Source organism: Octodon degus, unplaced genomic scaffold, assembly GCF_000260255.1.
Source record: "Octodon degus isolate 3935 unplaced genomic scaffold, OctDeg1.0 scaffold00010, whole genome shotgun sequence".
NCBI lineage: Eukaryota > Metazoa > Chordata > Mammalia > Rodentia > Octodontidae > Octodon > Octodon degus.
Window position 1 is genome coordinate 11,297,500 of NW_004524586.1, and position 12,507 is coordinate 11,310,006.

General features: G+C 41.2%; 1 pseudogene; it reads right to left on the minus strand.

The window, feature by feature from the left end:
* Positions 1-1,847: 1,847 nt before the first annotated feature.
* The window catches only part of LOC101590916, a 170,894-nt pseudogene continuing 160,234 nt past the window's right edge, over positions 1,848-12,507 (minus strand).

Genomic DNA, 12,507 nt, shown 5'->3' on the forward strand with positions numbered 1-12,507 from the left:
AAAGCTACTCCAGCTGTGAGATGGTGCTGGGAACACCCCAGGCCCAGTCACAATCTCGTAAGCAGTTTTATTTAGTTCTTGTTCTTAGTTATAGAGTTTCCTTGTGTCGTGCTGCTTTGTACACTCACTCACTACTCTTTTTGTCCTCAGGTACCAATAAGCGCTTGCTGCACAAGTGGTGTGAGTCCCAGGCCTCAGCCTGTCTTTGACATTGGTCTGAGCTTGCTTCTACTTCTCTTGTGGAGCAGCCTATATCAGACAAAAATCATCGCTGGGCCTTCTTGGCTTTATGTTCTGATTCTCAATGTAAGATTAGTTGCCTTTGAGCTCTGGACTGTCTTTCCACTCTCTGAGTTTCATATCTGTTCTATTTTCCTGTGTGTGTGTGTGTGTGTGTGTGTGTGTGCATGTGTGTTTGTGTGTGTGTATGTGTGTGTGTTTTGGAGCAGAGGGTTCTCAATAAAGCATGAACTTTCTATGCCAGTTTGACCAAAATTAAGGTCTTTTGATCTGTACTGCTATCTGAACTGAATTCTTCCTGCATCTAGAGATTAATCTTTCTTGGGATATGAGAGCAAAACTAAACCACTTGCAATCAACTCGCATGTGTTTGACACAGAGATGAATAACTCAGCACATGAGGGAGGCTGTGCCCAACCATACTTTAATGAGTTAGGGCACAGTTGTTACTTCTTTAGAAACCACTGAGAACTTCAAGGCATTCAGTTCCATTTCTGGAGTCATATGGAAAGAGAACAGATGAGAGTTGTAAAGTTTAGAGTCATTATCCCTGTGTTTGACTACTTAGTGCATTTGCATAAGTGAAAGAGAAGTACATGACCACAGAATTAGAATCTTTCACCCCACTAGATGTGCTGCTACATTTCTGAGCTGTCCTATTCAATCATGGCCTTAAATTTCTTTTCTGATGATTTCATCTCCTAAGGAGCAGAGGATTGGAGAGAATAAGCTACAGACAAGAGACAACTGGTAACTAAAATAGACATGCTGTGAGGATTGGAGAAGTCATCCTGTCATTGAGGGTTTGTAGTAATTGGTGAAGAGAATCAGAGCCTATCAGCTACTGCACTAATAAAGAAGATTTCAAACATGTTCAGAGCAGAGACAGGGAGGCCCCCTTCCATGCTGAGACCACAGGAAGGAAGAAGGCATAGCGGGTAGGAGAGTTACTACAAGATGCAATTTCATAGTGTCGTCATGAATTAATATAAAGAGGAAGAACAAGACACTACCCTGTAGTGGAAGTTAGTTACACACAAAGCCAAGGTCTTTCTGCTGAGATTGGCTTTGAAGACATACACAATAATGAGAAATTATGACTATAAAAAGACTACAAAACCATTTTAGTTTTTTTATTAGTGTATGTTTATAGTACATGATGATTACATTTCTCACGGCAGTTAGTACATGTATGTGACATATCTTAGTTCTTTACTTATTGTCTTCTCTTCTTGTCCTTGTTTCTTCTTTCATCTGTTGTGGTTCTCTCTCTCTCTCTCTCTCTCTCTCTCTCTCTCTCTCTCTCTTTCATATCTGTCTATCTATCTATCTATCTATCTATCTATCTATCTATCTATATTATGTAATGGTCACATTTCTCATAGGGAATCAATACATGTTTATAACACATCACAATTCCCTTTCTTAAACCTCATGCCCACCACTGTATCCTTTGGGTCCCTTCCCATATGCTAAAAATCTAAGTATTTCTGAGCATGGACCTTGGGGAAAAGAGTGCTTGACAAACAAAACCTGAAAAGGATACTAAGAAGGAAAATGTCACTTTAGGTGGTACAGGCAACAGTCTGCCTCTGCAATGTCCAAGTCTACTGTGTGGAACCATTGATGTAGGAAAGGTATCTTTGATACCACTGACTGATATTGCCAGTGAAGGGAACAGTCTTCAGACTGTGAGTAATTTTATTCATGATAAACATGCAGGAGGCATCTTCATCTTCCGTGTCACTCTCCTGGCCAGAGCCCTTTGCAAATCCTCCTCATCTTCATCTAACTTTCCTGACCCATCATGTCCTTCTAAGGTGTCTTCCATGTCTGTTCTATGGGCTCTCTGCTCTTTTAGTTGTGCTAATTCTTCTCCAGTGAGCTTTGGTTGATGTACCTGTTGGACCCTGATCATCTGGAGAAGTTGGTCAGCTTCACAATCTGGCAGATCACCCTTGATGCCAAATATAGAATAACCTTCCTGTTATAATTGAGCCAAGAAAAGTGCCAGGTATGTATCTGATATTAACTCTGGGCTCATCAAGACAAAATTCAAGTTAAACCACTGTTTTCCTAATTTTCTAACTATAAGCCAGGGTTCTTTATAATTGCATATAAATGATTTTTCATTTATGGAATCGATCCTGAGCTTCAGATACCCTGGACTGTTGGACAGGTTCAGTTCCAAACCCCAAACTTTCAAGGCTTTGCTTATAACTTGACTAGAGAAAAAGCCACTATCACCCATATTTCCAGATGGCTGCTGCAAAAATATGTGCAGTCCTCCATAAGGGGGCCATTCAGCTCAGTATGCAAGGTAGTTCCAGAAATATATCTCTTCTATATCTGATGATGTTCCACAGACATCAGGGCCAAATCTCACATCTGAAGAGCTGCAGAAGAGAAGAGAAGCCTACTCTGAACAGAAGCAGCAGCAGCAGCAGCAGCAATGCCAGGCAGATCCACTAGGACAGGCTTCACAGCCACATGAAAGGCCGACCACAAGCTCAGGGGCCCTTGGCAATGATCTAGGAGATGCCACGAGTGAGCAAGACATGCTTCAGGCAGCTGTGACTATGTCTTTAGAAATTGTTACCAGTAATTTGAAAACAGAAGCAAAAAAGTAGTATCTTTTAAAATCATTTGCATGTTCATACTTTCCAGCCTTGTCCTTTGTGATTAGAGTGCAGGGTACATTTTGGTTATGTATCAAAGAGAACATTCTTCACCAGAGGAGACGTTCAGGTGGCTTGAAAACAGCATGAGAAAGTAGAAATGTGTCGGTTGTAGGAGTAAGTAATGATCCTCTAAAACTAGCCAAAAAGGCATTCAGCAATTAAAGAGATTTAAATAGTCTTCTAAAAAAAGTGCAAGAAGGTACTCAGGAAGTGGGAATGACAGTCTGGGGCCCAAGAGACACCTTGAGAGACCTGGCCCAGGACCTTCCTGAGCTTGGTCTGCCTTTCACTTCTGAACACAGGGGACTTTCTGCTAATAGGAATCTACATGAGAGAGCACTCCAGTGCCTCTTGTAGGCACTCAAGAAGCCTGATTCCTATGGTGACCTCCAATAAAATGCTACGGACAAGTTCCAAGCGCAAATCGAGACAACCAATAAGGAATCCTCACTGATTGAGACTCAGGCTCTAGCCCTTTCAAGAATAAGAGTTTGGGGAGATTAAACAGAACACTAAGTGTAGCCAAAGAACACCAAACTCATTCTCCTTTGTAAGCTGCAGAATGTAGAGGAAGTTAGCTACCCACTTATAGCTAGATGGCAATCAGAGACCAGGGTGAGAAAATGCTATGAAATAGTTGATCTGTTTATAAGTTAAGAAAAGAATCAGCCATCTTGAGAATAATCCTGAGTTGACTGGGATCAAGTTCTTGCTAATTAGAGTTGTCTCCTTAGGGGTTGGGGTGAGGCTTAGTTGCTCAGTGCTTACCTAACACATGTGAGTCCCTGGGTTTTTTCTATCTCCAGAATTGCAACAATAAGTAAACAAATTAAATGAAAAGCCATGTCTTTCTTTGGCTGGGTTTCTAGAAGGACAGCAGGTACTGTTGTGGAGATATCTTCAGAGTGAAGTGGAAACTGGCATGAACCCTTTCCTGGCCAACTTCCTAGCATGAATGCTGGCTAGGGTCATGATCTGCTCTAAAAGCAGATGCCATCTACCACAAGCCTTTTTATTCCATGCCCAAACATGTTAAATTATTTTGAGCACTTTCATTCATGGGATACTTCATCTGAAGCATCACAGTAAGGAGGCTGTGCCCTTCTCCAGAAGTAAAGCTCAGAATTCGAAGCTGCCATGACACATCCATGCTGAGAAATGCCCCCTTTTACCCTCATACTGTGAATAATATCTAACTCATAGATCCGTCTGTAGACCCATCATCCTGCTTCATGTAGTACTTGAAGTCAAACAAAACTCCAACTGATGTTATTCCCCAGTAGGCTTCTTCTTTACACTTCCAAACAATAATAGAAATATTAACTATTTCTTTCAGATTACCACCATTAGTCTGAAGGCAGCCAAATAAAGAAAGGGCTAGAGATTGAGTCTGAACCAGGATTCTTTATTTGTGGTCTCGATTTACACTTAGAATTTGTCCATATAGCGCTTTATTGGAGGTCACCATGGGAACCAGGCTACCTGTGGAACTCCTACAAGAGGCATTGGAGTGCCCTTTCATATAGACACCTCTTGACCAAAGAGCCCCTTGTGTTGAGAAGAGGAAGACGGGGCATGGGCTGTTTGTGAAGGGTTTCAATGCACTGGACAACTGAAGAAAATCAGCTGACAGCTTCATTGCTATGGCTTGTGTTCAGATATCTCTGCAAAGTCTCGTGTGCTCATGAGGAACAAACTTTTCAAAGATGCTGAATCTACAGCCTGTGATTGAATCATGGTCCAGTGCTGGATCATTAAGAGTGTGAGTACTCCCTCTGCTCTGGGGAGGTAGTTTATATGTAACAGAAAGAGCTCTCTCTCTCTCTCTCTCTCTCTCTCTCTCTCTCTCTCTCTCTCTCTCTCCCCTCTCTTCTCTTCCTTCTTTGTTGCTTTTGCTATCTTCCATTACCATGAATGGTTGCCCCTCTGTAATATGCTACCCTGCCTTAGACCCAGTTGACTGTGGACTGAAATCTCTACAGAACTGTGAGCTAAACAAACTTTTGCTCCTTTAACCTTGGGTGTCAGGTATTCTGTCTCAGACAATGAGAAAAATAAGTAAAATATTTATCATGGTCTTTTCTGTGTTCTCAAAGCTGCCTACACCCTCTACCCAGCCAAGAAAGCACATTTTCTGAATTATTTTTAACATGAAGACTTATTAAATTCTGTTGTGCCCAGGACCTCAAGTAAAGAATTTTAGCAGCAATCCTTTCCCTGCATCTGTAGCCAACAAAATACTCCCAAAAAATTCCCTGCAAAGAACTTCTCAACTGAGTAGCTGGCATGGCTAGGGCTGGTTGCAAATAGGCCTCTTGCTCTACATCTTAGCCCTCTCACTCCTGCTGATTCACATCTCTAGAGGTTGGGTGCTACATAAAGGCTTCAAAGGCCTAAGGGACCACACCAGCTTCTGCACAGCACACTGAGTTGTAAGGGGTTCTGTGCTGTGGCAGATGGCACATGCACTAACATTAAATGTCAAGTTAACAGCACATGTTTGCCAGATGGACCACTTGTGTGGAGATCAAGTGTGAGGAAAGCCTCATGGTCCAGCTTTTACAGAGGTGCATCTCAGTTTGAATTTCCTTAGCACAGATCTGGGGTGAAGATTGCTGTGTAAAGAGCAAGTCAGGCTGCATGCTGAGTTGAGAAGTAAGGTGAGAACGAGAAGGTAACTGCCCCTGGAGATGACTGGATGGGGACGCAGGAGCACACTTGGCCAGAGATAGCCTCCAGTAGTGGAGGAGCTGAGATGTTTGACCACAACTTCTGCAAGGGCTTATTTGTCTCAGATCCTAGGAAATGGTAGTGGCTTGGCACTGTGGTCCTGCTGAGTGGTGAGTATAGAGTACATGCTCACCATGCCCAAAGGAAGGTAAGACCAGGAAATTTGGCCAGCAGTCTCTGGGCAGATGCTGAGTTGGAAAGGAGCATTGGTTTCAGGGTGGACGGTGCCTCTGTAGATAACAGGTCCACAGGGGAACATGGTATCTCTCTCAGTGAGGCGTCCTTGAACTGTGCCTCACACAATCCATGGAACATGAAAAGACAACCTTGTAGAGGGCTGGCAAGATAGCTCAGAGCACTGAGCATCTGCTTAGGCAAGCGCAGGGACTGGGTTTGATCCCCATCACCACACATTGCACTGGCCCTGCCCCCAGGCCCACTGAGCCCACCCTTGAGACTGGGCGTGGTAGCGTATGCCTGTAATCCCAGCAATGGGGAGGCTGAGACAGGAGGATCACTACAAGTCCAAGCTGTATAGTGAGACTGTACCAAATACATAAAAAAAGAAAAGACAACCTTGTAAAGTAGCATTACTAGATTAAAATGTTATTAATTGTCACATAATGTTATTGACATTATGATCCAATTCACATTGTAAGCAGAAACTTTACCCATCAGCCTCCAGGCATCCAAGCTGAACAGGCAGGAATTACTTTTGATTCAACCCTGTTTCACGTCACCACTCTACCCAACCACTCCCTGCATCTGCTTCTATGTGATTGTCAGACTAGTTGAGGTTTCTTTGTCCTTACCATTCCTTTCGGTCTAGATGACCATTGTCTTTCCTTAGGATTATTTCAGCTCCTCCTAAGTGAGCTCCTTGACCTTGTTTTGCATCCATTCAGGCTTTTGTCTTCTTCTTACATCTATGCTCTGTGGCTTTCACTGGGCTCTGACTTCCACAGCCAGAGCAGCAACACCTCCACTGATGCTCAGACATCACATTCCTGCCCAACTTTCACTTATGGTAATCACAAAGCCCTGCTCCTGTGTGACACATGGCTTACACAGTTACACAAGCATTATATACATGCACAGTAAACTTACTGAAATTCCAAGGACATACTCATTTTGTCAGATCTTACAATGTCAAGTTGCAATATAGTTTTACTTCTTCAATACTGATGCTTGCAGCCTCTCAGGATAAGCTTCTTATGAGGTTTCTTTCCTATTTCCAGTAGAATTATGAGGCCATTATATTGGCTTACAAGGTATTATTTTGGTATTTCCAACTTTGATTTGAACTGATGAGTGTGTATGTTCGTTAAATGAAAAATAATTAAAGAGATAATTGAATTGTTTTAAAATCTTAACCTGAATTTGCACTCTTAATAGTTTTTAGTTCAAGAGGAATGCCAACTAAAGAGGGGATGAAACTATGCTACTCGTCTCTGAACTTCTACTCCAGCCAATTACCTTTCTTCTTGCTGATAATCTATTTCTTTTTAGTAACAGATTAGTAATCAAAAGTTGAGGGCTTTCAATTTGCAGTTTCATTTGAAAGTTAGGAGAACAGAGTTTCCTAACACTCATATACTCTCTCTGAAATTCCCACAGTATTTTTGTTGCTGAAGAAGTCTAAGTGAATTTAGAGTTTAAAGACATACAATCAGACAAAAAGAGAGGAAGACAAAGAAGAAGGGAGAGAGAAAGTGAATCTGGCATCCTGAATTTTCCTCTAATTTTAGTGACAATGAAGCAAACTGAAATTTCTGTTGAGAACACAGTACTTTGAAAGAGATTGTCTAGGGGAGATTTGTTGTGTTTTCCTGTGTATGCTTAACTGGTAAATACATTTGTGCATGTGTGAATGTTCATTCTTATGTAGAGCAGTTTATGCACAGGAACAGAGCCAGCAGAGGCAGCTGCAGGAACAGCCACCGAGCAGAAAACAAATCATGTTTGATATGTTTGGTGAAAGAAGGAGCCACCTAGGAAACTTCAGCAATCTATCCTCCATCACCCAACACACCACCAAAGGCCTGTTCACACCAGGTTGGAGTTTCAGGAAGAGAGGGGTGGATGGGCACTTCCCTTCTTCATGTTGTGATGTTCTCTGTGTGTGTGTGTGTGTGTGTATGTGTGTGTGTATGTACATGTATGTGTGTATGATATTGAAGGACTGACCCTAGGGTCTTCACACTGAGCTATATGCCCAGTCCTTTAATTTTTTCAGGGTCTTGCTAATCGGCCCATGGATGACTCAAAATTTGGTCCTCCCACCTCAGTCTCCCAGAGTGCTGGGATTGAGAATGTGGCTGCAAGATGTCTTTGAAGAGAAACTCTGATGCTTTGGAAGGATTCTACCTTCCCTGGCTGCAGTGGAAGCCAGAGACTACAGGGATATGTTGTGCTGCTTCTAGACAACAAGAGCACACAATAGGGTCTGCTTTTCAATGACATTCCAGCAGATCTGGATTTCTTTCCGTGCACATGCCTGGGAGTCAAAAAGCTTTCTCAATGTTTGCTTTGAGTTTCTAGAGGGAGGATTAGTCCTGTTTTAGAAACAGATTTAACATTGTGTTCACAAAAACTAAAGACCACTATCAAGTACTATTTTATTTTATTTTTTGAATGCACCTAACTTGACACTTCTGCCCTGTTGTGTCAGTGTTGTTGAGATTTCAAGCCCAGTTTTGCAACCGTGGGCATCAGCAGAACACCCTGCCATGTGAAACCAGAGACACTAGGCAGTAGAGACATTAAATATGAGACACACACCTTGGTGCAAGAGGACCTGTGCTGAAAAGGCAAAGGCAGTGAGCCCTGAAAAGAGATAATGGGGAAAGGGCATACTGGCTAACCTGAGGGTCCAGGAGGCCTCTCTGGAAAGCTGACCAAGCTGAAATTTAAAAACTCCCAGTAATTAGGGAAGTTTGAATGGGTTGGGAATTGGGAAAGCATTCAAGACAGGAGGTATATGAAAGTATGAAACAAAGTAAAAACTGGGCAGGTGCAGAGGCTGGCCTAGTAGCTGAGCAGGAGCCTGGGTTCTGCTCTAAGTCCAATCTCAATAGCCCTTTGACCGTCACACTGCCTGTGTTCTTGCAATAGCACCAAACTTGTATTCCCAGAAATTAGAGACCTCTGTCTCATTAAGTGTATATTTTCACTTGAGAAATGAGGAAAAGAGAGAGAACCATATAATGTGATCAGTTGCTCCTGCTAAGATGACTGTTATTCATTCCCCAAAGGCCCCCTGGGGTGACATAGAGACTACCTCAAGCAGACCATTATTGGGCATGGAGGAGGCAGCACGCTGGAGTCTTCATGTGTGGTGTGCTGCCAAGTAGGTCCTATGGCACTGCGTACACCAGCCTTGGTGGGGAGATTCTTGGTGAGGAGAGGGGAATGTAGTTGGTGGTTGTTGGGCAACACATATAAGGATGAGGCAGAAGATAGATGAAAGCAAGGACCTAGAGGAGACACAGAGGGTTTCTGAGTCACCCAGGGACCTAGTTCCTGTAATTCACTCAAGAGAGGATTAATCATCTGAGTGTCATGTGCCATCCTTCTTATTGACCTCTTAAGAAGCTCAAAACTATTGATTATGGCCTAAATGATTTCCAGAGACCTGATGACTGTGTCCCCTAAGGTAATGAGCCATAGTACTGACTCTTAAATTAATAGTGTGAGGCAGTTTCGTTTTTGAAAGGTGCTGGAGTACTGAGGGTAGCGCCCTGGTGAATGAGATCAGTGACCTAATAATAGAGCCACAAGGATTGCTCTCTGCTATGTGAGACACAAAGACAGTGTAGCCATCTGTAGGCCAAGAAGGGAGACTTAGTAGAATTCTCCTCTTGCCTATTCTTAGACATCTACTGTTCATGACTTTGTGAAGATGGTGTCTGTTGTTTGAACTCTTGGTTGACATCTTTGCTACTTTTCTTATTGCTGAGAGAAATTGCACAAGACCCAAAGTTAAAGGAAGAAAAGGCATATTGTAGTTCACAGTACATACAGCTTCCAGTTCATAGTTGGATGGAATCTAGGGAAGGTGAAATAATAGGGGACACCACGGTGGAGAAATAGGTCATGGTGGATTCTAGGGAAGGTGAAATAATAGGGGGCACCATGGAGGAGAAATAGGTCATGGTGGGCACAAAGTGGCAAATCAGCTGGATAGTGAAGAAGCAGCAAGCAATGATAGTAACCCTCTTTCTGTCTGTCTAGTCTATCCAAGTACATGCCCATAGAGTGGGATGTACTCACACCCATGGTGGGCCTTCTCATTATCCAAACCCAGAGATATACTTTTTATGGCAGATAACCAGAATCATTCACAGAGGCTGAGATGGGAACAAGCCAGGCTTTATTTTATTTTATTTATTTATTTTTAAGTACTGGGTTTGTATTTTATTTTATATTTTTATTAATTTTATTGAGAAACAAATAGCAATGAGACAGTTACAAAACTGATTAATAGGACAGTTTCAATAATTAATACATTGCATATTGTTGTCTTCATAGTGTTTATTCATAGTACAAGATGCAGACATGATGTTCTGTCCTCAAAAACTATTAGTAAAAATCTTTCTTCTCATTGAATTAAGAGAAAGTAGCTGTATATCTATCTTAACTATTTTGTATATACACATACAAAATGGTCATTCATTGTATCCCCTTTTTCTGTTTAGTTTTGTTATAAATGGGTATTCCATTTCCATTTAAATATTGTAGGTGTGTGAATTCAGCAAAATAATCCAATATAGTCCAGTAGTCCATAAGAGTAGTGGGGTATCCACAGGACTGGCAATGTCAGAAGTTGTTGACTTGAGCCCTTTACAGCTCAGCATAATAATATGGCTTTACTTTTCATACCTCATTATTATACTTTTCTGCTGGATGACCAGGTTTTATTTAGCAAGTGGAAAATACCTTAAGCAGTAGAGAACATGCCAGAAGTGACTATTGTTTAGAGACATTTGACCCCAAGAACAGAAAAAACAATAGTTTATATAGTAGCTGATCTAGTGTCTAAAAATAGAAAGGCATTTCCAGAAAGGTGGAGTACAGAGTTGATCTAATTATGTGTGTTAATCATGGGGTCATTACCATATTTGTCAGAAACATCGTTGATCAGAAATAGAACTGTTTACAAAAGAAAAACAGCTCAACATATGATATGGGGGACAAAAATGTATCTAAAGTTTAAGTAATTTAAAATGAAGTTTCAAAAAGAAAATGGGGTCTCACTTGCCCTATCATGCCAAACCTATCTATGACTAATTTAGTAATCACACACCCTTAATCCCAGCATCACAGACTCTAGATCCACCACCGCTGAACAGCTCTATCTATGACTGCATGAGGTTTTGGGTGGACATCTAGGCATAAGCCAACAGGGTAGATCTGTAATACTGTGCAATAGCATCCCAGGGGCACTAAGGCAATGATCCAGTGTGCTGATGCCCACTCCCCACCTTCTCTTGGCCTCTCTTTTTTTTAATATCATTTGTATTGACTCCTGTGTCTTCAAGATCTGAAACTATTTTCACTTTCATTCAGACATTTTTGCAAGTTTGTGATTGAGATTTTAAGTTCCTCTACATCTCTTTGACTGTGCTTCATGCGATCTGTTTCTTTCTTATATTGTTCATTTAAGGATTCCATCATCTTTGTATTTTCCTCTATTTTTATTAGTGTCCTCTTTAGAAGCAGTTTTTTTTTAATTCTCACTCAGGAGGTTCATGCATATTTATTTATTTATTTATTTTATTGAGAAAGAAATAGCAATGAGACAGTTTCAAAACTTATTAATATGACAGTTTCAATAGCTAATCATTGTACATTGTTATCTTTTTAGTGGTTATTGACAGTACAAGATGCAGACAGCATATTCTGTCCAAACACTATTAGTACAAATCTTTCGTCTCATTGAATTAAGCGAAAGTACCTGTATATCAATCCTAACTATTCTATATATACAGATACAAAATGTTCCTTCCTTTGTATCCCTTTCTTTGTTTAGTCCTGTCAGGGATGGGTACTCCATTGGTATCTAAATACTATAGGTGAATGAATTCAGCAAAAACAAACCAACACAGTCCAGCAGTCCACAATAGAAGTGGGTTATCTGCAGAAGTTGTTGACTTGAGCCTTTCACAGCTCAGCATATTAATATGACTTTACTTTATATATCTCGTTTTATACTTTTCTGCTGGATGGTTAAGACCAAGATAAAGCAAGACCTATGTAACAAGAAATGTAACTTTTGTATCTGACAAGGTCAGTCAAGTCCACTCAGGATTTATCCTGTAACCCTGTACTGAAGTTTGCAGATCCATTGTCGGTGTCAGCCATGTGGATGAGTCACAGCTATTGTTTGATCAATTTGGTCTCTGTGAAAGCCTGAGAGAATGTTTTATCTCCATGTGACTCTCCTCTGGTGCACGCTATATTGATCACATTGCTCTGTGGTCCTATAATCTCCTTGATCAGAAAATTTGAAACACAACTGAGTTACATGATGCTACAATATAGCTTCTCCTATGTCCTGAGTCTTCACTGACCTTGAAAGGCTAGGGTCAAAATGTTGGCTGTCCTTGCAGCCCTTGTATTTCTCTAAGTTTTGGTCTGCAAACTTAGGTTGTTAACCCTCCAGAAGAGAAGCTTGTTATTTCCCTATAACATATGCAGTTGGGTTTAACCTCACTGTCTGAATATCAAACATCTTAGGCATAACATGGAACAGGTATTTTTTTTTTTATTTTTCAACAAATAATACACTGCATATATTCTTAGTGGTTAATTGCTGTACAAGATGCGGACTTGTGATCCTATTTACAAACACCAT